The sequence below is a fragment of the Symphalangus syndactylus genome, chromosome 1 (assembly GCF_028878055.3).
Source record: "Symphalangus syndactylus isolate Jambi chromosome 1, NHGRI_mSymSyn1-v2.1_pri, whole genome shotgun sequence".
Lineage (NCBI taxonomy): Eukaryota > Metazoa > Chordata > Mammalia > Primates > Hylobatidae > Symphalangus > Symphalangus syndactylus.
In genome coordinates this window covers 11,545,929-11,569,812 of record NC_072423.2, presented here as the reverse complement: position 1 = coordinate 11,569,812, position 23,884 = coordinate 11,545,929, and positions in this window count along the sequence as shown.

The window sequence follows — 23,884 nt, the reverse complement described above, 5'->3', positions numbered from 1 at the left end:
TTTTGGCTATCCCCCCATTTTTTTTATTATCAAGTACTTCTTTTTTTTTCCTCGACTTGTTAACATTTCTTAGATAAATAATTCATAGAGCCACAGTTTGGGCAACTTACTTCAAAAGTATATTTTTGTCAGCTTAGGTAAAATTAGTCTTTCCAACATTCTTATGAAAGCTGTTCACCTGTTTCTGTTCAAGATTGACATAAGAAAGTGATGGTCCAGACTGATAAAAAAAAAGTAGATAAGTTGAATTTTCTTCTTGTCCCTGAAACCTCACTGCCATAAAACAAGCTGAGTCTTCTTGCCATCTTTTGGGTCCAGTGATGTCAATTCTCCTTGCTTCACTTTCTCTCTTCCCCACTTGTGAGCCTGGATGGCAGCTCAGGATGTTGTGACAATTAATGAAATGGAATCTGCAAAGTGCTTTGAATACTTTGAAAGAAAAGTGTCATGCACATTCAAGGAAAAGAACTAGCACGACTCCTGAATCAGTGCAAACAGAAATGTTCCCAGATCATGTTATGGAATGTTACAGGTGGCACGTTCCCTTTTCTAGAAATCCTGAGATTATCTGAAATCTAGGGCAAGCACTGTAAGTTACATTATGAAATTTTGTTATGAAAAAATACTGTTTAAAGCAAATCAAACATGAATTACTTCCACTGCAATTTAGACATTGAGCATTTCAGGACAATTTCAGTCTGCTGTGCTGAAGTATGGAGGAGTATCTGCCAGTTCTTAAGTCCACTTGGATACCCAGCTCTCTTCTTAATACTGTATTAGTCTGTTTTCACACTGCTAATAAGACATACCTGAGACTGGGTAATTTATACAGGAAAAAGGCTTAATGGACTCACAGTTCCACATGGCTGGGGAGACCTCACAATCATGGCAGAAGTCAAGGAGGAGAAAGCCACGTCTTACATGGAGTGGGCAAAGAGAGCTTGTGCAAGAAAACTCCTCCTTATAAAACCATGAGGTCTCATGATAATTATTCACAATCACAAAAACAGAATGGGATAGACCTGACCCTGTGATTCAATTACCTCCCACTGGGTCCCTCTCACAACATGTGGGAATTCAAGATGAGATTTGGGAGGGAACACAGCCAAACCATATCCATATACATAATTTTAAAAGGCAAATAGTTCCATAAGGCTTATTATGGGGGAAAAGGGCTGTCCCTCAATTACCCCTCCAGTTTCTTCATCCTAATGACAATTATTTTATTTCAAGGTTTAGATATTACATGACTTTCTGCTATAGAGAAAAACATTGCCACCTTACACTTGCCTCTGTCTCCTCTCTCCACCTCATTTGTATATCTCTTGCCAGTATTCTCCCAATTGAGCTACATGGTACCTTTTTGGTTTGATCAATAGTCCACTTTTACACTACTGAGACTTTGAAAATATATTATTTAGAGCTGAACCATATAGTGTACTAGGATTGAATTTCACTTCTTGTGCGATTTTTTATTTTCCTGGTGTGTGTGTGGTTTGGTTTATATTTCTACATTCCTGTTACTGATTCAACTTGAGAGGATTTGGCAAACTTAATTATTTCCATTTCCTTGATACATTTTCTGCACTTGGCTTCCAAGACACCTGCCTCTTGCCTTCCTTTGCTTTTCTTGGTGTCCTTGCTGGTTCCTCCTTTCTCCCTGCCACTCAGCCCCAAGGTGCTCTAAGGGTTGGTGCTGGGCCCTTTTCCATCTTGTCCTACACCCCATTCCCTTGGCACTCTCATTCTGTGTTTGGCTTTATATACCATTCTTGTGCTAAAAATTCCCAGGTTTATGTCTCAGTTCAGACCTTGCTCCTGACTCCAGCCTCTTATGCCCTACTTCCTACCTAGCATGCCCATGCAGATGGTGTCTGGTTTCCCGGAGCTGCCCCAAAAGAGTACCACGAGCTGGTGGCTTCAACAATAGCAATGGACTCTCACCCAGTGCTGGAGGCCAGCAGTCCAAGATCAAGGTGTCAGTAGGCCCGTGATCCCTCTGCAGGATCTAGGGGGCATACTTCTGCCTTTCCAGCTTCTGGTGGCTCCTGGCAACACTTGGCATTCCTCAGTCTGCAGCTGTGTCCTCCGGCCTCTGCCTGTCTCCCCGTGCCATTCTCCCTGTGTGTCCCTGCCACACATTTTCTCCTTTGATATCTACGGCAGGCCATATTGAATTTGGACCCACCCTGATGACCTATTCTCAACCTGATTACATCTGCCATGACCCCCTATTTCCAAGTGTGGTCATACGCAAAGGCATGGGGGTTAGGACTTCATCATATCTTTTGGGGAATATAATTCAACTCATAATAGCTACCTACTGGGCGTTTCAACCATAATTTGTCTAAAACTGAACATCTGATTGCCACCACCCCACCACCACCACACATGCTACACCCACAGTGAAAACCTTGGCGGTGTCCTTGGAACCTCTCTTTATCTCTTGACCATGTCCAGTCAATAAAGAAAGCTGGTGGTTTCCACTGGCAGAATAGCCTAGAAGTCTTCTCCTTCCCTGTCTTCTCCCTGTTCCACCCCGCCCTCATCTGGTCCACTCCCAACACAGCAGTTAGATTGGTTCTTTACAAACCTAAATCAGACCACATCGGCTGCCAGTCCAAAGCCCTCACAAAGGCCTTCCAGGCCCGTGTGACTTGGACCTTTGCCTTTTCTCTTGCTCCTCCACCTCCCACTCTGTCTTCTCAGCAATGTCAGCCTCCTTCAGTTTCTCGGATTTGCCTGGTGTGGTCCAGCCTCATGGCCTCTGCCCTGGCAGCTCCTGCTGTCTGCACCAGCCTTCTCCAGGCACCTGCCCCACACTGGCTGCCCTACCCGACAGTTCTGCCTGAGATGCCAGCTCCCACATGCTGCCACCAAATCCCACCCCTGGAAGTCCAATTACCTTTATTGCTTCATAAATAATTTTTGCTGTTGGTCTTATTGATTCTGTAATCTGCATTCAAATAAAATCCATACATTGCACTTGATTAATATGTCCCTTAAATATCTTTTAATCTCTAAATTGTCTTCTCCCCCTGCACCTCTTTGTTTTCTTTGTGATGTGTTTGATGAGGAAGCTGGGTAGTCTGTCCTAGAGTTCAGTGCAGTCTGGGCTTTGCTGATGGCAGCCCCCTGGTGTCCTCTGACGTGTGACATTGTCCCCTGTAGTTCCTGTTGCTGGGTAGTTATATTTAGCATCTGGGTAAGATGGAAGCCTTTTTTTACACCTATGGAAGTGAGTATTTAGTCTTTCATTTTCCCTTTGCACATAAAAATATGTACTTGCTTCTTCAACAGACTTTCAAGTAATTGTCCTTATTTCAGATCTCTTTTCACCCCCACCTCCGGGGGTTGCAGGAGCTGCCAGCTCCTGAGCTTTGGTGGGAGGCTCTGGACACACATCAGCCGCTCTGGGCTGTTCCACACTCCTGGCTCACTTCGGCGCTTTTGGGTCTGCTAAGACGTTTGCTGTTGGTCCATCTGCTTTATAGCTTCCCGCATTTTGCTGCCGACATCTCTCCCCTTCTGTTTGTCCTCGTGGGTTTATGGTCCCCCCTCTTGTTTTTCCATTGCTCTCCTCTCACATTAGAGTGGTTTCAGTAGGGAGCCAATGTGAACATGTGGGCTTAATCCACCATCTTTAGCAGGAAGCTGCTCCCTCCTTCTTTCTCCATCAGCTTTCGGTGAGCAAATGCCACTCAGCACCTCCTGGAAGCCACCAAGAGCACCTCTCCTACCTGTGCACGCAAGGCCAGCCCCACTGCCTGCTGCTCAGGCTGTGGTTCCCTCCGTTCCTTCCAGGAACTCATGCAGGCACCTGGAAGAAGCTGCCTTCAATGCTGCCTGCTCTGTTGAAGGAGAATTCCATTTTCTCTTTCGTCGCCACTGTCTTATCTCAGGTTCCTTTGCCCAAGTCTCGAGTTCCTCTTTTTCTTCCAGCCAGTCATTTAAAATTTATGGACCTTTTCCTGGCAAATCCATAGATTTTTTTTTCCCCGTATCTAATCACGACCCTAATTTTAAATCTGACCCTAAGCAGGGCATCTGCTGTGGTCCTCCCATTTACAGTTTCCTTGAGCATTGCATTCATTTATTCATCTGCCATTCTCTACTCTAGAAGTCTCTAGTAGCCTTTGTGCTTAATCATTATATTCATGTTGATTTTGAGAACTGTGAAATATTTTATGATCTCAACGTGTCTCATCAAAGCAATTGTTTCATGCTTTTCAGGTGCAGAGTTTGGAGGTCTGGTAACAGGTGCTCCAACCAATCTGAAGTTCTCATTTCATATTCTGTAAATTTCCTTTAGAATTCATACTCTCAAAGCACTTATAGAATGTATTATTTACCTTGCTGGTAATTTGTGTTTCCTTCTACCTCAATTATGCAATCTTAGCAAGACTACCCAAGCATTTGTCATCGTAACATTTCTATAAGATTCTTCTGCTGCATGTTCTTCCAAGATTTAGAAAGTAAACACACTGTCAGCTGGTGTCAGAAAACCTCACACTCTGATTTGAAAAAGACAACTATGGAGTCCTCTTCTCTACATTATAGTGTTATCTAATAATTATAATATGAATAGGGTTATAGCTTGACCTTAGCTTTTCCATACTTTGCCTCCCTTTCTTTTAAAAGATTGATTTAAAAAGTATCAGTGGGGAAAAGGCTTATAGAAATACGACTTGAGAAATAGAAGTAGGTTTGCATGTATCAATTTTTTTCTATTGTCAGAGATGGGGCAGTTAGAGATATTAGGGTACACACACACACACACACACACACAAGATTTATTCTCAACAAGGGGCACTGAGTAAGCCGTTAACACACAATTTCTATTAACAATAATGATAATTGTGTAAGTGAGTCTCCATTCATGCCACTGGAAATTTACCCCTTAGAGTCCACATAAAATTGAGCTGTTGACCATGTGAAATGTGATTTTATGGGCATGCACTGAGAAGCAGCTGCATGTTTTCCTATACCTGGCCACCTACCAGTATATGTCTACATAATTCTTCCATTTTTCTTCCTGGAATCCAAATATAGTATACACCTTGCTGGTAAGATATAGGCAATCCTACACTTCTCCATCTCCCTGCAATGATCATGGAACAGCTGCATCTTTTGTTGTGAAATCAGACAGTGGCCTATAATTCCTCCTTTTCGGGGTTTTGGTTAGAAATCTTCAAGCTAATGTAGATCAGTGAGTTCTATTCCTTTATTTCTGTACTTTAGGCAGTATTTGTAGGATAGTATTTGAAAATGAAGGCTCTCACCACAAACAGGTTCTTTTCTACCCACACTCAACCCCAACACACACACACAAACACACAAACACAGACACAGAAACACACACACAAACACAAACACACACAAACACAAACACACACACAGACACACACACACAAACACAGACACACAGATGCACAACAGACACAAACATACACAGACACAAACACACACACACAGACACACACGCTGGACAATTGCTGGGTAGAGTGTTAATCTTATGGAATTTTGTCCTTTCTTTGGCTTATGTAAACACAGAGCACTATACCATATAGTTTCTGAAATATATACACAATGGAATACTATTCACTCATAAAAAGAATGAATCCTCTCATTTCTAACATGGATGAGCCTGGAGGACATTGAAATTGGTCAGGTACAGAAAGACAAACACTACATGATCTCACTCATATGTGGAATCTAAAGAAGTCAGTTTCATAGAAGTAGAGAGTAGATTTCAAACATGGCGAAACCTCGTCTCTACTAAAAATAAAAAAAAAAAATTAGCCGAGCGTGGTGGCTTATGCCAGCAGTCCTAGCTACTTGGGAGGCTGAGACATGAGAATTGCTTGAACCTGGGAGTCGGAGGTTGGAGTGAGCTAAGATCGTGCCAATGCACTCCAGCCTGGGTGACAGAGTGAGATTCCATCTCCAAAAAATAATATTAATAATAAAGAAGTAGAGAGTAGAATAATGGTCACCAGGGCCTGGGGAGGTGAGGAGGAAGAGGGCGTTGGGGAGAGATTGGTCAAAGAGTACAAAGCTACAGTAGGATGGCAGGAATAAGTTCTGTCGCTCTGTTGTACAGTAGGATGACTATGGTTAATAATATTGTATTATATATTTCAAAATAGCTAGAGGAAAGGATTTTGAACGTTCTCACCACAAAGAAATGATAAATGTACAAGTGATGGATATATTAAATACAAGTATTTGAGTTTTACACAATGTATACATATATTGAAACACCACACTGTATGTACCCCATGAATATATGAACAATTATGTGTTAATAAAAGCAAAATTTAAAAAGGACAAAAATATCTAAAAAATGAAAGTATCACAAATAGGCAGCAGTCTGACTGCCAGCTCACTAGAGCATCACATTCACAATGCCCCAGATTATCTACTGCTCAGGTTTAAATGTGTCTTCCAAAGTTCATATATTGGAAACTTAATCCCTAATGAAACCGTGTTACGAGGTAGGGCCTAATGAGAGGTGTTTAGGTTGGATGAATGGATAAATGCCGCTGTAAAGAGGTCATGCAGGAGTAGGTTTCCTCTCTTTTGCTCTTCTGCCACAGGAGGGCACAGTGTCCCTCCCCTCTGGAGGTTACGGCGTTCAAGGCACCATCTTGGAAGCAGGGGGCAGCCCTCATCAGCCAACCAAACCTGCCAACACCTTGATCTTGGACCCCCCAGCTGCCAGAGGGGAGAGAAATAAATTTCAGTTGATTTCAAATTATCTACTCTTTGGTACTCTGTTATAGCAGCACCAAATGGAATAAGACATCTACCACAATTCAGGGTAATTCAACCCAAAGCGGAGGTCACCCACGTGTAGTGCTTCACTTTGGCTGTGAAGACTCATTCAGCAGATGATTAGTAATCCACAGATACTAGTATTAATTATTAGTGTTTTGGTATTTCTTCTGCTTTTGCAAGTATGTGTAATCAGTGTCTCCCACCCCAAGGTTTGTGACGTCCATGCAGGCAGGGGCCATGATTATTCACACACCGTGTGTCTGGCTCATGGTAGGTCCTGTGTATGTGTTTTTGAGTGATGCAAGCATGGCACTGTCACCCATATCACTGTGTTCTGAAAGCCCAGGACCAAAGGGCAAGTTGATATTGGCCCCACCTCCCATTTCAACTGATTTCTTGGTGACATGAGTTTTCACACATAGATGGAGTGTTGTTTATTTGCCTGTCCCTGTGCCTGCAAGTCTTCAAGCAATAAGTGAGTGTCCAACATGCACTTGGGCTTGGGATCTTCACCTTAAATAGAAGGACTCCTCCATCACTCTCCCCTACAGCCTCTCTAGAGAGAGAGAAAGGCTGTGGGCTTTTGTGCCTTCACGAAACTTTACATAAACACTTCAGGGCTTCAAACTGAGTTTCGCTTCATTCCAGTTTAAGGTCTTTTATATTATTTGCTTGGTGTAATTCAATTTTTAGATTCTATCTTTAAAAAAAGGAGGAAAGAAAGAAAAGTAATCGACTTCAGTTTACCCTTTTGCAAATTGACACCCTTACCTTCTGATTTTTGTTTTGGTCCGATGTGATATTTTTGTTGTATTTGTCATAGACTTGAGGAAATGACATCTGGGGGTGAAGGCGGACATGTCACCATCCCACCCAGACCCACAGAGGGTGGTGCTTGGAGACCGAGACCTCCAGAATGTCCCTGCACACTAGCAGATGTCCTACTTTCTGATGATAACATTTCTTCCCACCCTGCTCTGCGGCTTAGAAACAGAAGGTCTGGTCCTTGGAGTTCTTGAAATAAAACAAACAAACAAATTTAAGATGGAAGATAAGAGGCTGTTTCTCCTCACTTTCAGGGGTTAGGCCTTCCCTATATTCAGTGGGAAAAAGGGCCTTCTCCCCTTCCTCCCCCTTCTCATCTCTCTTGTGTCTGCCCAGAAAGGCCAGAGGAAACCTCCAGGCCAGGGCCAGGGAGAAAATGGGCATATCCAACAAGTTTACAAACTTTTTAAGGCAGGATTTTATTTATGTATTCCTTATTAAAAGCTTTATTGAGTTATAAATGAAACAGAAAAACAACTGCACATATTTAATGTGTGCTTGGTAAGTCTGGACATATTCGAACCCCCATGACACCATCACCAGTCTCGGTAACTGACATACCCACACCCCCGGGTTCCCTGGAACTTTCTTTCCTCTTTCTCTCTTTTTTTTTCTGGTGGTAAGAACACTTCACGTGAGATCAACCCTTTTCGTGTATATTGAAATACCTGATACTTGATTTTATCAGTCTCTGGTAGGCCCTCAAGCAGACTTTGTTTTCTGAAATGTGTTTTTGCAATAATTTGATTAATATTAATAGAGAATAGAAGACTCTGTAGGGTTTATGGAGGGAAATAAATCTTCCAGCTCGCATCTTCCAGCTATTTGGCTACCCTGAGGAGGCAGCCCCTTAGCTATTTCTTGAATCACCTAAAATAGGCTCCTAGCGATTCTTGTGACTTCCTTATTTCCTTAGCAAGCCAGAGATGCCTTCCACCTGCTCACACGGACATCTTCCTGCGCCCGGCTGAGAACAGTTTTGGAGTAGGAGGCTGGTCCTCAGCAGTCCTGGTTTCTTATGAATGGGCTGATAAGCAAGTCAAGCATCACCACGTCTACAGACAGCCTCCTGTATGCCCTGTGCTGTGCTCAGCCGCCGAGAGGCATGAACTCATTTAATTCCCTAAAAAGCCCTGGGAACCAAGTAATACTGTACAGCTCACTACAGATGAGGACAAGGCAGAGGCCCTCAGTTATTCTAGCCAGGGGAAGTGACTTCTCTGGGGTCTCACAGCCAGGATGTGGCACCGTCAGGTCACTTCCAATGCTGATTCCAGACCCACGCTCCTGACCCCTGAGCACGTGATGTCCTTAACTAGAAGCCTTGACCTCTTTGGTTCTCCAGCTGTACATTCTAGGTTCATATCCAAAACTTCTGGAAAAAAGTGTTCCCCAGCAGGCTGAATGTCTGACGTCACCTGCTCCCACGTGTCTTTGCCGATCCTGGACTGAGAGTGATTCCTTCCTAGCCACCCTGTGTGTCATGTGACGCGCCTAAGGAAGGAATTATGCACTAAGTGTGATTCTCTCTTCCACACACGAGGGAGCCTCCTGGCCTGGAGTATAGGTCCCAGAGTTGGGTACAGTATCCTAGGAGCCAGTGATGAATTTGTAGATGGGGCAGAATGTGGCTAGCCATGGCAAGTTCATGAGCCACGCTGGTGGGTCTGAGAGCCCTCTCCAGGGAAGGCCTTGAAATCCGCGCCAGAGGACAGACTAGCGATGGCCCATCTCAAAACCCTGCATAGATGTGGGACAATCAGGTTGAAACTAGAATTGAGGGCATGGAAGCGGCAGGAACAATGGTCTCACCCCTGTGACACAGGGTGCCGTGGTCTCTGGAGTGGGGCCCTTAGCTGTGCTGGGGAGAGAATTAATGACCTCTACCCAGCCCTGGCCCCAAGTGCTTCCACCATGAAGACTGTAGGAGCCACAGAGCAAATTGTATGGCAAATGCCAGCTGGTGTCACCAGCGCCTGTGTGGACTGTGGCTTTGAAGTAATCCTATTTTGACTGGAAAAAATTTCATATTAATGTGACATCTTATATTCATGGTCTAGCTCTGCATTGAGCTTTAAGACTTAATTGAATTGGAGGTCTCTGAAGAAATCGCCAATCGCAGAGTGTGAGCCCAACTACAGGGAAGTGATAGTTCCAGCGGACGGCAGCTGGAGTGGAGTGAAAACGTGGTCTGCCACATTCGGTGTGCATTTCACTCGGGGCGTGGGGTGACGATGGTGTGGGGCACAGATGTGCCACTTCTGTGCCTGTAACGCCCTTGTTGATACACTCCGGTTGCCCTCTAACCTGTCCCATGCCTGTGTAAAGAGAATGGGAGAATTTCTCATTATTTGGCTTAAGTTCAAACAAAATGCTCATATCTATTATTGGAACCGAGACCGATTCGGCTATATGACTCTCCGTGAGTGTGGAGACTTACTGGCTTGGTGTGAAGATAGCAGGTTTTTATGGATAATTTAAGTCCCACTCCCTGCCAGAACTCTCTACAAACAAGTCCAAGTGGTATCAGCTCCACAAATCAGCTACAGACTACGCTGTGTTCTTCGATGTGATATTCTATAAGTGGAACGGGGTCTTTTAGGGACTTTTCTGAAGCGCACCAAGTTAGTTCAGTATGAGGAACTGCGAGTCATTTTTCAAAGAGCCGGTAGGTGCTGCATCGGAGCCCTTTAGTGATCAATAGAGGCATCACGTCTCCTCTAATTCTGCTGGAGTATTTCATTTTTGAGTTGGGTGTTGGACTAGTGCGTTATAAAGGTATTCGTCCATCCATCCACTCATCCATCCGTTTAGCCATCCTTCCATTCATTATAATTAAATAATTGCATGGATATATGGGTAACAATCTGAGTGACAAATTTACCAAGGAGAGAGGCAAGCATTGCTGCCATGGGAACCAACAATAGGGAACTCTGTGAGGTTTCCCTGAAGAAGTGACAATTTAGCTGAGATTTTTAGGTTGAGAGGTAGATAACAAACCTCTTCCAATATGTTTACCTGTCTTCCCTGCCCCTCGTTGACTCCACACTTGTCTGAATGCAATTGAAGGGTGGCCACTGTCTGAGGCACTGTCCCCAACCCTCAATGGCTCCTAATAACAGCAAAGGCCACGTTCTGGGGCACTGGGATCCTTCTGGCTCACCGGAGGGGCTGCACACAGCTCTGCTCCAGGTTCAGGAGAGGAGAGACGTGAACTCCAGGAGAGCCCTCTATCACGCTGGGGACAGGAGTGGTGTGTCTGTGAGCCTGTGTGAGTGCGTGTGTGCCTGTGGAGTGGGATGCTGATTTGCCCCATGTGCCTCCATTCTTATGACAGTGGCTACCATTTATTTAATTTACTTCCTATTCTTTCTGTTTTCATGGAATTCTTTCCCATTACTTCACTTTGTTAATTCCTCCTCACCCTTGAAGCCTGAGTTTAGGCACCAAATGCCTCTAGAATACTTGAGAGCATGGTGAGAGACACAGCCTGGACGTCTAGCAGATCCCGTGCACCTGTCCAGGTCTCCTTAGGAGCAGGCACGGTGGCTCTCCAGTGCTGTCTGGGCTGGGGCCTGCTTCAGGTGCACCGTGAACATTTATTCCACCATGAATGCATGATATGAGTTTGGCGTAGGGAACATGCTGCTCCATGCTCCCTCTGAAGCCCCTATGGGAGGATCCCTCCCACCTCTTGCAGCTGCTGTGGCTTCCAGCAGTCCTTGGCCCTTCGGTTGGTGGACATATCACTCCACCCCGCCTCTGTCTTTGCATGGCGTTCTCCCTGTGTGTCCGTGTCTCTGTGTCTTCTCTACTAATAAGGACACTGGTCATAATTCGGAGGGTGGCAGGTCTTTATTCTTGGGCTGCAGGGGCTGAGCATTCAGGTAGAGACGGTCTGGGGACCCCAGCCCTGGAGACAGCTGGGAGCCCGTCATGGCCAGAGAAGGTTTCTGTGTCTCATTTGCATGGTCCCTTCAGAGGCCCTGGGAGCAGTGTCTTCATGTAGCTGTCTGATTTGTTTTGAACAATATTATATTTTTCTTAACGAAGCTCTCCTAATAATATTAACAGAGAAGGCCCCAAAACTCATCTTGGGCACTTGGCAGGGCTAATGGCTGAGTTATTTGGCGATGGAGGTTCACAGATAAAGAGACACAGAATAACAAAATGAAGCAAAAACACAAAACCAGCTTTCGGAGATCTGCTACCTTGCTAATTTCCTCCTTGCATTAGGCATGGCTGTGACTTGCTTTGGCCAACAGAATGTGTGAAGAATTATTGCAAGTTACTCCCAGGTAAAAGCCTTTAAGAGTGACTGCGTGATTTGATTAGTTTCCGGTGGCTGCCATAATGAAGTACCACAAACTGGGTGTCTTAACACAGCAGACACGTATTGTCTCACAGTTCTGGAGGCTTTAATTCTGGAGCCAAGGTGTCAGCTGGTCCATGCTCCCTCTGAAGCCTCTAGGGGAGGATCCCTCCCACCTCTTGCAGCTGCTGTGGCTTCCAGCAGTCCTCGGCCCTTCGGTTGGTGGACATATCACTCCACCCCGCCTCTGTCTTTGCATGGCGTTCTCCCTGTGTGTCCGTGTCTCTGCGTCTTCTCTACTAGTAAGGACACTGGTCATATTAGATGTAGGACCCACCCTCGTCCAGTACAACCTCATTTAGTTAGGTATCTGCGACAACCCCATTTCCAAATAAGGTCGCACTCTGCTGCACTGGGAGTTAGTTCTTCAAGATATCTTTTGAAGGACACAATTTGACCTCTAACCATGATTTCCTGTTATTTATTTTCCCTTGCTGCAATGACCAGGTCTGCCGGCCTGCGGCCCTGACTCAGGACAATGTGAGCAGAGCCCCCAAGTTGAGCATGTAGTCCGAACAAGGACAACATTTTTTAAAAAACTTTTAAGCCAGTGAGGTTTTTTGATTATTTATTAACAAGAAAATTTAGCCTGTCCTGACTGACAGACCAATGTAAATCTTAATACTCCACTTTTGTATTTTTGTTGTTGTTGTTTATAGCTTTGTAGAATATCTGTTCACTCACTGCATCAATTCTTTCTTCCCCCAGCACATTTCAGGTGAAGCTCGATGTGGCCTTGTGATTAGATCTGGCCACCAGGATGTGAGAAGCAAAAATGTGAAATTTCTGGGTCACATCCTTGAAAAGAAACTGCTTGTTCTTCCCCTTCCCCCACATCAGATGGGCTGCAGGGGCAGCCAGGTGCACCCAACAGGGGGCAGCAGGCTGGGAATGACTGGGCAGGCAGGGGAAGGGTCCTGGCTCCAGGAGGACCTCTTGGAGAAAGAGACCTTCCTGCCCTGCATCACCCACCAACCTTAGAAGGGAGGAAAGAGCAGTTCTCTCGCTCCAGCCATCACCATTGCACGTCTCCTTAATACAGCAGCGTGGATGGCGCCCAGGTGGGTGTGCATTCCCATGTGAAACGTGAGGACTGAATGTGCCCCACCAACTTCCTCCTCTTGGCCGATTCACAGTGCCTGGCATTGCTATTATTTATTTATTTATTTGGAGAGGGAGTCTCGCTCTGTCACCCACGCTGGCGTGCAGTGGCGCAATCTTGGCTCACTGCAACCTCCACCTCCCAGGTTCAAGCAATTCTCATGCCCCAGCCTCCCTAGCAGCTGGGATTACATGTGTCCGCCACCATGCCTGGCTAATTTTTGTATTTTTAGTAGAGATGGGGTTTTACCATATTGGTCAGGCTTGTCTCAAGCTCCTGACCTCAGGTGATCCACCTTCCTCCGCCTCCCAAAGTGCTGAGATTACAGGTGTGAGCCACTGCGCTTGGCCTACTATTATTATTTTTAGTTTTTCTTATGGTTGCCTTTGTGACTTTACAGAAAACACCCTTAAACTTCGATTCCTTGCTCCCTCAGCTCGACTCCCTTATTTGTAAGATGAGGATATCAACACTCCTACTTTTTCTTCCACATCCTGCTTTCTATCAGCTGCAGTTTCACAAGGTTGTTAACATTTACATTATGTCCTACAACCACAAACAAATTTGTTCAGGTGCATTCCCAAAGTTTAAAACGAAAAGGCTGTGTTTATGTGCTGTGTAACTAGCACTCAGCGAGGGCCGAGTCAAGTAGGTGCCCGGCTTCCTGCTCTAAGCTCAGTGAGACTAAGGTGAGTCCTGGATTCTTCCGTGGTGGCAGTGCCCGAAAACCAAGTTCATTCACCCCTCACCTGATGTGTGAAGTGCCTATGGTGGACCTGCACTTTCTAGGGGCTGCAGACACAAACGTGAACAAATCAGTCCCAAATCCTTGCCCTGGCGGAGTTTCCAGTCCATCCTGGAGAGACAGGAATTAACTGAGGTGCGCAGCGCATTCAGGGGACCAGGGAAGCCAGCAAGGCAGCAGGCAGGTGTGTGTGGGTGTCAAGGCCAGATGGGGTTGCAGAAGAACCTCGCTGAGAGGGTGACATTGGAGTAAAGACCAGAAGGAGACAAAGAGAACCCAAGCTGCGACGCCCTGGGGAGGAGCATTGCCCAGAGAGGGCCAAGGAGTCCGGGGACGATGGTAGGCTGAGGTGTCCCCCACGGAGCCCAGCGAGGACTGGGGTCCCAGAGCTGCAGGGTGGGTGCTGGAAGGTCACCTGCAAGGTCACGGCTCTCTCCTCGCTGCAGAGGGAGTGTCGCAGCTGGGGGCACAGTGGCTGCCTGCAGAGCTGACCCACCCAGGGCGTGGTTCAGAGCTCAGTGCTGGTTAGGAATGGAGGGGACAGAAAGGACATCATCCCCTGTCAAGCCTGAGGGCAGCCAGAAAAACCCAGCTGAGCTGGAGGGGAGGAGGCTTCCGGACAGGTGGACAGAGACAAGGCTAGGAGGGAGGCAGAGGAGACCAGGTTTGCTGGTTCCTGTGAGAGGGTCCTGGTGGCCACTGTGGGGGGCAGGTGGCCTGCCAAGCTTCCTGGGGTGGGAATTTGGGGCAGGGCCTCGAGGTGACTGCTGGGAACTGGGAGGGGTCTAGTCTGGCAGTGTGAGGAGGGTGGCTGTCTGGGGGGCACTGGCAAGGGTCCCCTGAGCGTACCCCATGGGAGTGGCCTGGAGTCCCCAGGGAGCCCTCCAAGGCTGTCGGTGCCGGGCTCGTCCTCAGTCCAACTCCCAGACTCCCTTCTCCATGCGTGAGGGCACAGTGGGGTCACTCACCTCAACGTGCTACCACCAAGGACACGTGAGCTGGGCGTACAGTGAGCTGGGCGTACACATCCACTGTGGCTTCTTTGAGAGGAGGACAGGGCATGTGCCCGGGGCCTGCCCTGCACCCCGGCCAGTGCAGCCTGACCCGGACTGGCTGGCGTTTGCTCCCAGCCGTATTTAGTCTGGTTTCTCCTTTTTTATTATACTGGTGTGATTTAATGAAGTATGTTGTAAATGCGTTATATATACATGTGGAAAATAAGCATTGCTTCCACTAAATTTAGGTTTACTCCTTTGAAAGACTGACAATAGCAAGTTGCTAAAAACTGTATTGCTGCCAAACTAGGTGTGAGAAAACAGCTGACAAAATTATTAAATCTGGAAGAATCCCACTTGTCACCTCTTCCCACCCCGTCTTCCTTTTTATTCTGCTCTTCTGTAGTTTTATCCCCTTAGGGCCCTGGGCCAGGAGACCCCCCGCCACGTGGCCTCGTCTGCCTTCCTGACCTGAAATCCCCCCTCCTCCTCTCCCTGTTCTCAGCTCTGGGCGTTGGTCCTGAGGCTGTCCCAGCAGGAGGGAGGTGACAGCAGGAAAAGGTGAAGAGAGCCGCCGTGGCATCAGTGGACCTGGGTTCCCTTGCCAGCCATGTCTGTTACATGGCAATCTCCCCAGCACTTCTGAGCCTCAGGGAATTATTGGAAACATTGGTGTGATAATAACTCACCTTTCAGCACAGGAGAGAGGACCACAGCAGTGTTAGCTGGGAAAGCTGCGGCTTTGGAGGCCAACTCTCCTTTGAATCCTGCAGCTTCCTCCTTTTGGCTGTGTGACTTTGACAAGACACTCACCCAGTGCATTTTCATTTCCTCAAGGGCAAAATATTTGAGACGACATCACGTGCATGAAGCACTTTGCACTGTGCGTGACACACGTAAGTGCTGGTGGTACCGGTGTGGTCATATTTACACATGGAAGAAAGGCCAGAAGGAAAATTCCAGACACTATGGTGGTGTTATGGCAAGTTTCACTTAATTTCTTTAACAATGATGCACACCATAAATGTATACAATCTTTATTTGTCAATTAAAAAAAGATGTGAATAAAATTTTTTCCCAAATTTTATATAATGAATAAATGAATATATATATATATATATATATATAATATACATAACATTACTTTGAAACACCAGGAATAATGTTATAAAATAACACCAACAACCAGCTGTGCCTGCACATCCATCCCACAAAGCTTACCTGGACCCTCCCTTTCCTCTAAAACCTTTGCTTATTATTAATGCAGTAATAAAGTGGTGAGGTATGTAGGAATTTACTTTTTTTTCCAACCTAAAAATGATTAAGTTAGGCACATTTGTAAGCTGCAAAATATTAGATTGAAAATTAAACAGAATGTTTACAATACTTAAGTGGCCACGCTGCATTAGGAAGAAGTTTGGCACTATGTTGAATAGGGGTGGTGAGAGAGGGCATCCCTGTCTTGTGCCAGTTTTCACAGGGAATGCTTCCAGTTTTTGCCCATTCAGTATGATATTGACTGTGGGTTTGTCATAGATAGCTCTTATTATTTTGAGATACATCCCATCGATACCTAATTTATTGAGAGTTTTTAGCATGAAGGGTTGTTGAATTTTGTCAAAGGCCTTTTCTGCATCTATTGAGATAATCATGTGGTTTTTGTCTTTGGTTCTGTTTATATGCTGGATTACATTTATTGATTTGCGTATGTTGAACCAGCCTTGCATCCCAGGGATGAAGCCCACTTGATCATGGTGGATAAGCTTTTTGATGTGCTGCTGGATTCGGTTTGCCAGTATTTTATTGAGGATTTTTGGATCAATGTTCATCAAGGATATTGGTTTGAAATTCTCTTTTTTGGTTGTATCTCTGCCAGGCTTTGGTATCAGGATGATGCTGGCCTCATAAAATGTGTTAGGGAGGATTCCCTCTTTTTCTATCGATTGGAATAGTTTCAGAAGGAATGGTACCAGTTCTTCCTTGTACCTCTTGTAGAATTTGGCTGTGAATCCACCAGGTCCTGGACTCTTTTTGGTTGGTAAGCTATTGATTATTGCCACAATTTCAGAGCCTGTTATTGGTCTATTCAGAGATTCAACTTCTTTCTGGTTTAGTCTTGGGAGGGTGTATTTGTCGAGGAATTTATCCATTTCTTCTAGATTTTCTGGTTTATTTGCGTAGAGGTGTTTGTAGTATTCTCTGATGGTAGATTGTATTAGTGCTGGAAGTTCTGGCCAGGGCAATCAGGCAGGAGAAGGAAATAAAGAGTATTCAATTAGGAAAAGAGGAAGTCAAATTGTCCCTGTTTGCAGATGATATGATTGTATATCTAGAAAACCCCATCGTCTCAGCCCCAAATCTCCTTAAGCTGATTAGCAACTTCAGCAAAGTCTCAGCATACAAAATCAATGTACAAAAATCACAAGCATTCTTGTACACCAATCACAGACAAACAGAGAGCCAAATCATGAGTGAACTCCCATCACAATTGCTTCAAAGAGAATCAAATACCTAGGAATCCAACTTACAAGGGACGTGAAAGACCTCTTCAAGGAGAACTACAAACCACTGCTCAATGAAATAAAAGAGGATACAAACAAATGGAAGAACATTCCATGCTCATGGGTTGGAAGAATCAATATCGTGAAAATGGCCATACTGCCCAAGGTAATTTATAGATTCAATGCCATCCCCGTGAAGCTACCAATGACTTTCTTCACAGAGTTGGAAAAAACTACTTTAAAGTTCATATGGAAGCAAAAAAGACCCTGCATCGCCAAGTCAATCCTAAGCCAAAAGAACAAAGCTGGAGGCATCACACTACCTGACTTCAAACTATACTACAAGGCTACAGTAACCAAAACAGCATGGTACTGGTACCACAACAGAGACATAGATCAATGGATCAGAACAAAGCCCTCAGAAATAATGCCACATATCTACAACTATCTGATCTTTGACAAACCTGACAAAAACAAGCAATGGGAAAAGGATTCCCTATTTAATAAATGGTGCTGGGAAAACTGGCTAGCCATATGTAGAAAGCTGAAACTGGATCCCACCTTATACAAAAATTAATTCAAGATGGATTAAAGACTTACATGTTAGACCTAAAACCATAAAAACCCTAGAAGAAAACCTAGGCAATACCATTCAGGACATAGGCATGGGCAAGGACTTCATGTCTAAAACACCGAAAGCAATGGCAACAAAAGCCAAAATTGACAAGTGGGGTCTAATTAAACTAAAGAGCTTCTGCACAGCAAAAGAAACTACCACCAGAGTGAACAGGCATCCTACAAAATGGGAGAAAATTTTCGCAAGCTACTCATCTGACAAAGGGCTAATATCCAGAATCTACAATGAACTCAAACAAATTTACAAGAAAAAAACAAACAACCCCATTAAAAAGTGGGCGAAGGACATGAACAGACACTTCTCAAAAGAAGACATTTATGCAGCCAAAAAACATATGAAAAAATGCTCATCATCACTGGCCATCAGAGAAATGCAAATCAAAACCACAATGAGATACCATCTCACACCAGTTAGAATGGCCATCATTAAAAAGTCAGGAAACGACAGGTGCTGGAGAGGATGTGGAGAAATAGGAACACTTTTACGCTGTTGGTGGGACTGTAAACTAGTTCAACCATTGTGGAAGTCAGTGTGGCGATTCCTCAGGGATCTAGAACTAGAAATACCATTTGACCCAGCCATCCCATTACTGGGTATATACCCAAAGGACTATAAATCATGCTGCTATAAAGACACATGCACACGTATGTTTATTGTGGCACTATTAACAATAGCAAAGACTTGGAACCAACCCAAATGTCCAACAACGATAGACTGGATTAAGAAAATGTGGCACATATACACCATGGAATACTATGCAGCCATAAAAATGATGAGTTCATGTCCTTTGTAGGGACATGGATGAAACTGGAAACCATCATTCTCAGTAAACTATCACAAGGACAAAAAACCAAACACCGCATGTTCTCACTCATAGGTGGGAATTGAACAATGAGAACACATGGACACAGGAAGGGGAACATCACACTCCGGGGACTGTTGTGGGATGGGGGGAGGGGGGAGGGACAGAATTAGGAGATATACCTAATGCTAAACGACGAGTTAATGGGTGCAGCACACCAACGTGGCACATGGATACATATGTAACAAACCTGCACATTGTGCACATGTGCCCTAAAACTTAAAGTATAATAATAATAATGATAAAGAAAAAAAAAAAGAAAGAAAGAGAGAAGTTTGGCAAGAAGACATTTCCATTGGTAAAAAGGCTTCCAGATACCTCATACTGGCCTCATTGACTTTCCCTGGATGGGATCACTATTCAAATCTGCCAGAAACATCAGCAGACTCTTTCTAGAGCTATTCACTTTGTAAATGGGAAGTTAGTTCTGTCTAAAAATATGCAAAATACATTAGAAGGTAATTGCAAGACATTCAGGATTTGAGAAACTTGCTTTGATGACTTTTAATGGCAAAATATACTATCTTCCATTGGGCATGAGTTTATTTTGTTGGTAATGCTAATTGTTCAAACAGCCTTAAATGGCTTAAAAAACCTGGCAAACACTTGTCTAATACCTCGAAGCAGATGGACAAATTTCTAATTAAATCTAAATTTATTCTTGATCTCTAACTTCCTTCAGTAAAAGACAAAGATCTTAGCGCACTTTGACTTTGCCATGAACCCCTCCCCCTCAGCCTCCCCCTCTTGCTGCTTGGAGAGCAGCGCTTCCCAAACTCTCCAAGGGGGAGGATCGACCTCATTACTTTTTACACATGTCCCAATCGGATTGGGAATAGCACTGATTTAGAACTTCTGCTTCAGCATTTTAAAAATCCACAAACTTTAGTCTTTTCATTAGTTTCTTCTTTTTAAAAATTGATTTAAAAATTAGCAGTTAGATTTATCAACTTTTTTTTCTTTTACTGATTTCTTGGCTTGCTATTACACTATCTCTCCCCTTCTGGGTTTACTTTCCTTCTTGCTAAGCACATATTTTTGGTAGTTTTTTCTTCCCTCCGAGGGAGGGTTCTTAATTAGTAAATTCTCAGTTTTCATAAGCCTGGAAATTTCTTTATTCTATCTTTATTATTGAGTGATCATGTGTCTGGATACAGAATTGTAAATTGACAGTGTATTTTCTTTAACATTCCAATGATACTACTTCATTGTGTGCTGATTTGAAAATTTTATAGCTGATTTGAAATCTGCCATCATTCTAATTGCATGTAATTTTTCTAGTCATGTGTAAGATTTTCTCTTTATTCTTGATGTTTGGTCTAGGTGCTTTCCCCACTTCTTCCCACCCTTGCACATGTGATGCTCTCTACATAAATGAGTTTTCAGCAGCCCCTATTTGTGGCTGGAAGAGCTCAATCTCAGCTCCTGAAATGAGAATGGCTTCCATTCCTTGTACTGGTGGGTGCTTCGGACCTGTTGCTGCATGGGAACCTGGACTCTTAATTGCTTCTGAGTGTTTCTGGATGGAAAACCTTCTCTAGATACACCCATTTCCATGTGGCTTTTTTCCTTCCTGTTTAAGGAAGAGGGAACATACATGTGCACATTATACTTGAGCTTGGCTAGACTTTTCAAACATAGATTTATATATGTTTTGGTGGCTGTTTTCATTTTGAGGCAGAGTCAACACTCTTTTCCTTCCACTAAGTAAACTAAAATCCCTAGTCATTATATAGGAAACAAATATAAGGAGACTCTGAATAATAGAGAGAAGAAAGTAGATGCCCAGAGAGGTTGGGACCCAAGGAATGACACAACGGTACATTCTACGGGTTTTCTTTTTGCCTCATATATACTAGACATGGAGCTGAAAAACCTGACAACTCAGCAAGGCCAGTTGGCACAGACAGAAAGCCCTCTTGCTATAGGATCAGGAGAGAGCAATCTAACAAAACAGAAAACTTTACAATAACTTCTCTTCTCTAGCAAAAGATGACAAAATAGAAAGAAAAGACATAAACCTACAAATTCCAGAAGCTGCATGAACCTCAAGCAGAATAAACCCAAGTAAATTTACACTAAGACATAGCATCACCAAATTTCTAAAAACTAAAGATAAAAAAATATTGAAAGCAATAATAAAGAAGTGGACCTTACCTAGAGGAAAGAAACAATTTTGATGACTTTGGATTTTTTTTTTTTTTATGGGAACCCATGGAATGATTTTCAAGTGCTGAAAGGAAAGAACTGTCAACCCCGAATCATATATTCAGTGAAAATATTCTTTAGAAATAAAGAGGAAATCTAAACAGTGTCAGATGAATGAAAACTAAAATAATTTGTCTCCAGCAGACCTACTCAAAAAGAATGGCTAAAGGAGTTCTCTTAAGAGGAAGGAAATGATAAAAGGGAATCTTGAACCATCATAAAGCAAAGAAGAACAAGGTAAACAAAAATATGGGTAAATATAATAGAATTTGTTTCTCCTCTTGACTTTTCTAAATCGTGTTTAATGGTTGAAACAAGAATTAAATCACTTTCTGATAAAGTTCTAAATATATGAAAAGGATATATTAAAGATAACTATAATTAGGGGAAAGTAAGGAATGTAAAAGGAGGTAAGGTTTTTATATTTGATTTGAACTGGTAAAATGATGAAACCAATAGACAGTGTTACACTAAGAAGGATTACAGATAAATTAAAATCAAATTCTAAAAAAAGTTCAAGTAATCCACAGGAAGACATGAAAAAGAACTGAGAGAAACAAAAAAACAGCAAGAACAAGCAGGAAAAGAAAAAGTCAGTCATGAGACCTAACATATCAATGATTACATTAAATGTAAATTGTCTAAATACATCAATTAAAAGACAGAGATTGGCAGAATAAATTAGAACGCATGACATAACTATAAGCTTTCAACAAGAAACTTACCTTAACAATATAGCACAATTGAAAGGATAGAAAAAGATACATCATGCAAACATTAATCAAAGGAAAGCAGTAGTGGCTATATCAGTATGATAAGAAAAGTATCAAATCAATAATATAAGCTCCCACCTCAAGAATCTAGAAAAAAGGTAAAATAAATGCAAAGCAAGCAGAAGGAAGGAAATAAGAGCAGAAGTCAATAAAATTGAAAACAGAAAAACAATAGAGAAAAATCAATGAAACAAAAAGCTGGTTTTTTGAACAGACCAATCAAATTGACAAAGCTCTAGCAAGGCTGGCAAAGAAAAAAGAAGAAAAAAAAAGTTACTAGGAATGAAAATAGGATCTTACAAACCTCACAGGCATTTCAAAATGATAAGGGAATTCTGGGAACAATTATACATCCATAAATTTGGCAACTTAGATGAAATGAACTAATTCTTTGAAAAACATAAACTGTCACAGCACACCTAATGTAAAAATGAATACAAGGAATAGCTTTATATATATTAAGTAAATTTAATTCATAGTTTAAAATTTGTCATAAATTAAATCTCCAAGCCCAGATGGTTTCACTGGAGACTTCCACCAAATGCTTAAAGAATTATTGTCACATTTACACAATCTATTCTAGAAAATGAAAGAGAAGGGGAACATTTTCTAATATTTTATTAAATGAGTATTACTTTGATGCCAACACTAGACAGTACAAAAAAAGAAAACTATAAGCCAGTGTCCTTCATGAATATAGATGCAAGAATTCTTTACAAAAAAATTAGCAAATAAAATTCAGCCATGTATGGAAAATTATACACCCTGACCAAATAGCATTTATTTCAGGGATACAAGCTGGCTCAATATTCAAAAATCAATTAATGTAATTAATTATTTTAACAGGCTAAATAAATCACATTCTCATATCAATCAATACAGCGAAATCACTTAACAAAATTCAACATCCATTCATGTTAAAAAAAACAACCTCAGAGAAACAGAAATAGATGGCAACTTTTCAACTTGATAAAGGGCATCTGCACAAATCCTCCAGCTAACATTATATTTAGTAGTGAAATACTGAATGCTTTTTCCTTAAGATTGGAAAAAAAGCAAAGATGTCTGTTCTCATTACTCTTATTCAACATTGTGCTGGAAATTTGAGCCAGTTTAATCAGGCAAGAAAATAAAATAAAAGGCATATAGATCAGAAAGAGAACGTACAATTCTCCCTATTAGATAACATGGTGGTCTGTATAGACAATCCCAAGGAATCTTTCAAAAAACTCCTGGAACTAGTAAATGAGTTAAGCAAGGTGGCAATATACAAGATAAATATACAAAAACTTCTATATACTGGCAATGAACACATTGAAACTGACATTAAAAATACAAGTACCATTTCCAACCACCCCCAAAACTGAAATACTTAAGTGCAAATCTAACAAAACATATACAGGATGCATACGCAAAATACAGATGAAAGAATCAAAGAATATTTAAATAAATGAAGGGTCATGCTGAGTTCATGAATTGGAAGATTCATCATTTTGAAGATATCGTTTCTCTCTAAATATTAATAGACATGAAGGTTTAACACAATTCCTTTCAAAATTCCAGCAAGGCTTTTTGTAGACATATTCGAGATTATTGTAGAATTATATTGAAATGCAAGGGAACTAAAATAGCTAAAATAATTTTCAAAAACAAGGTTAAAATGGGAGCAGTCTATTGAATTTCAGACTTATTATGTAACTACAGTAATCAAGACTGCATGGCGTTGGTAGAAGGCAGCTGTGTAGATCAGTGCAAAAGAATAGATAATCCAGATATATACCTCACACAAATACAAACAACTTACTTTTGAAAAAGGTGCAAAAGCAATTTAATGGAAGAAAGATAGCCTTTTTTTTAATAGCAAATGGTGCTGGAGTAATTTGACATTCCTATGTCCAAAACAAAACAAAAACAAACCCTGTAACCTAAACCTCATATCCTATACAAAAATTAATGCAAAATGGATATAAGATGGTAAAATGTAAAACTGTAAAAGTTTTAGAGAAAACATACAGAAAATTTTCTAACCTAGGGCCATCTAAAGAGTTCTTAGATTCTAGACCAAAACTACGAGCCACAAAAGA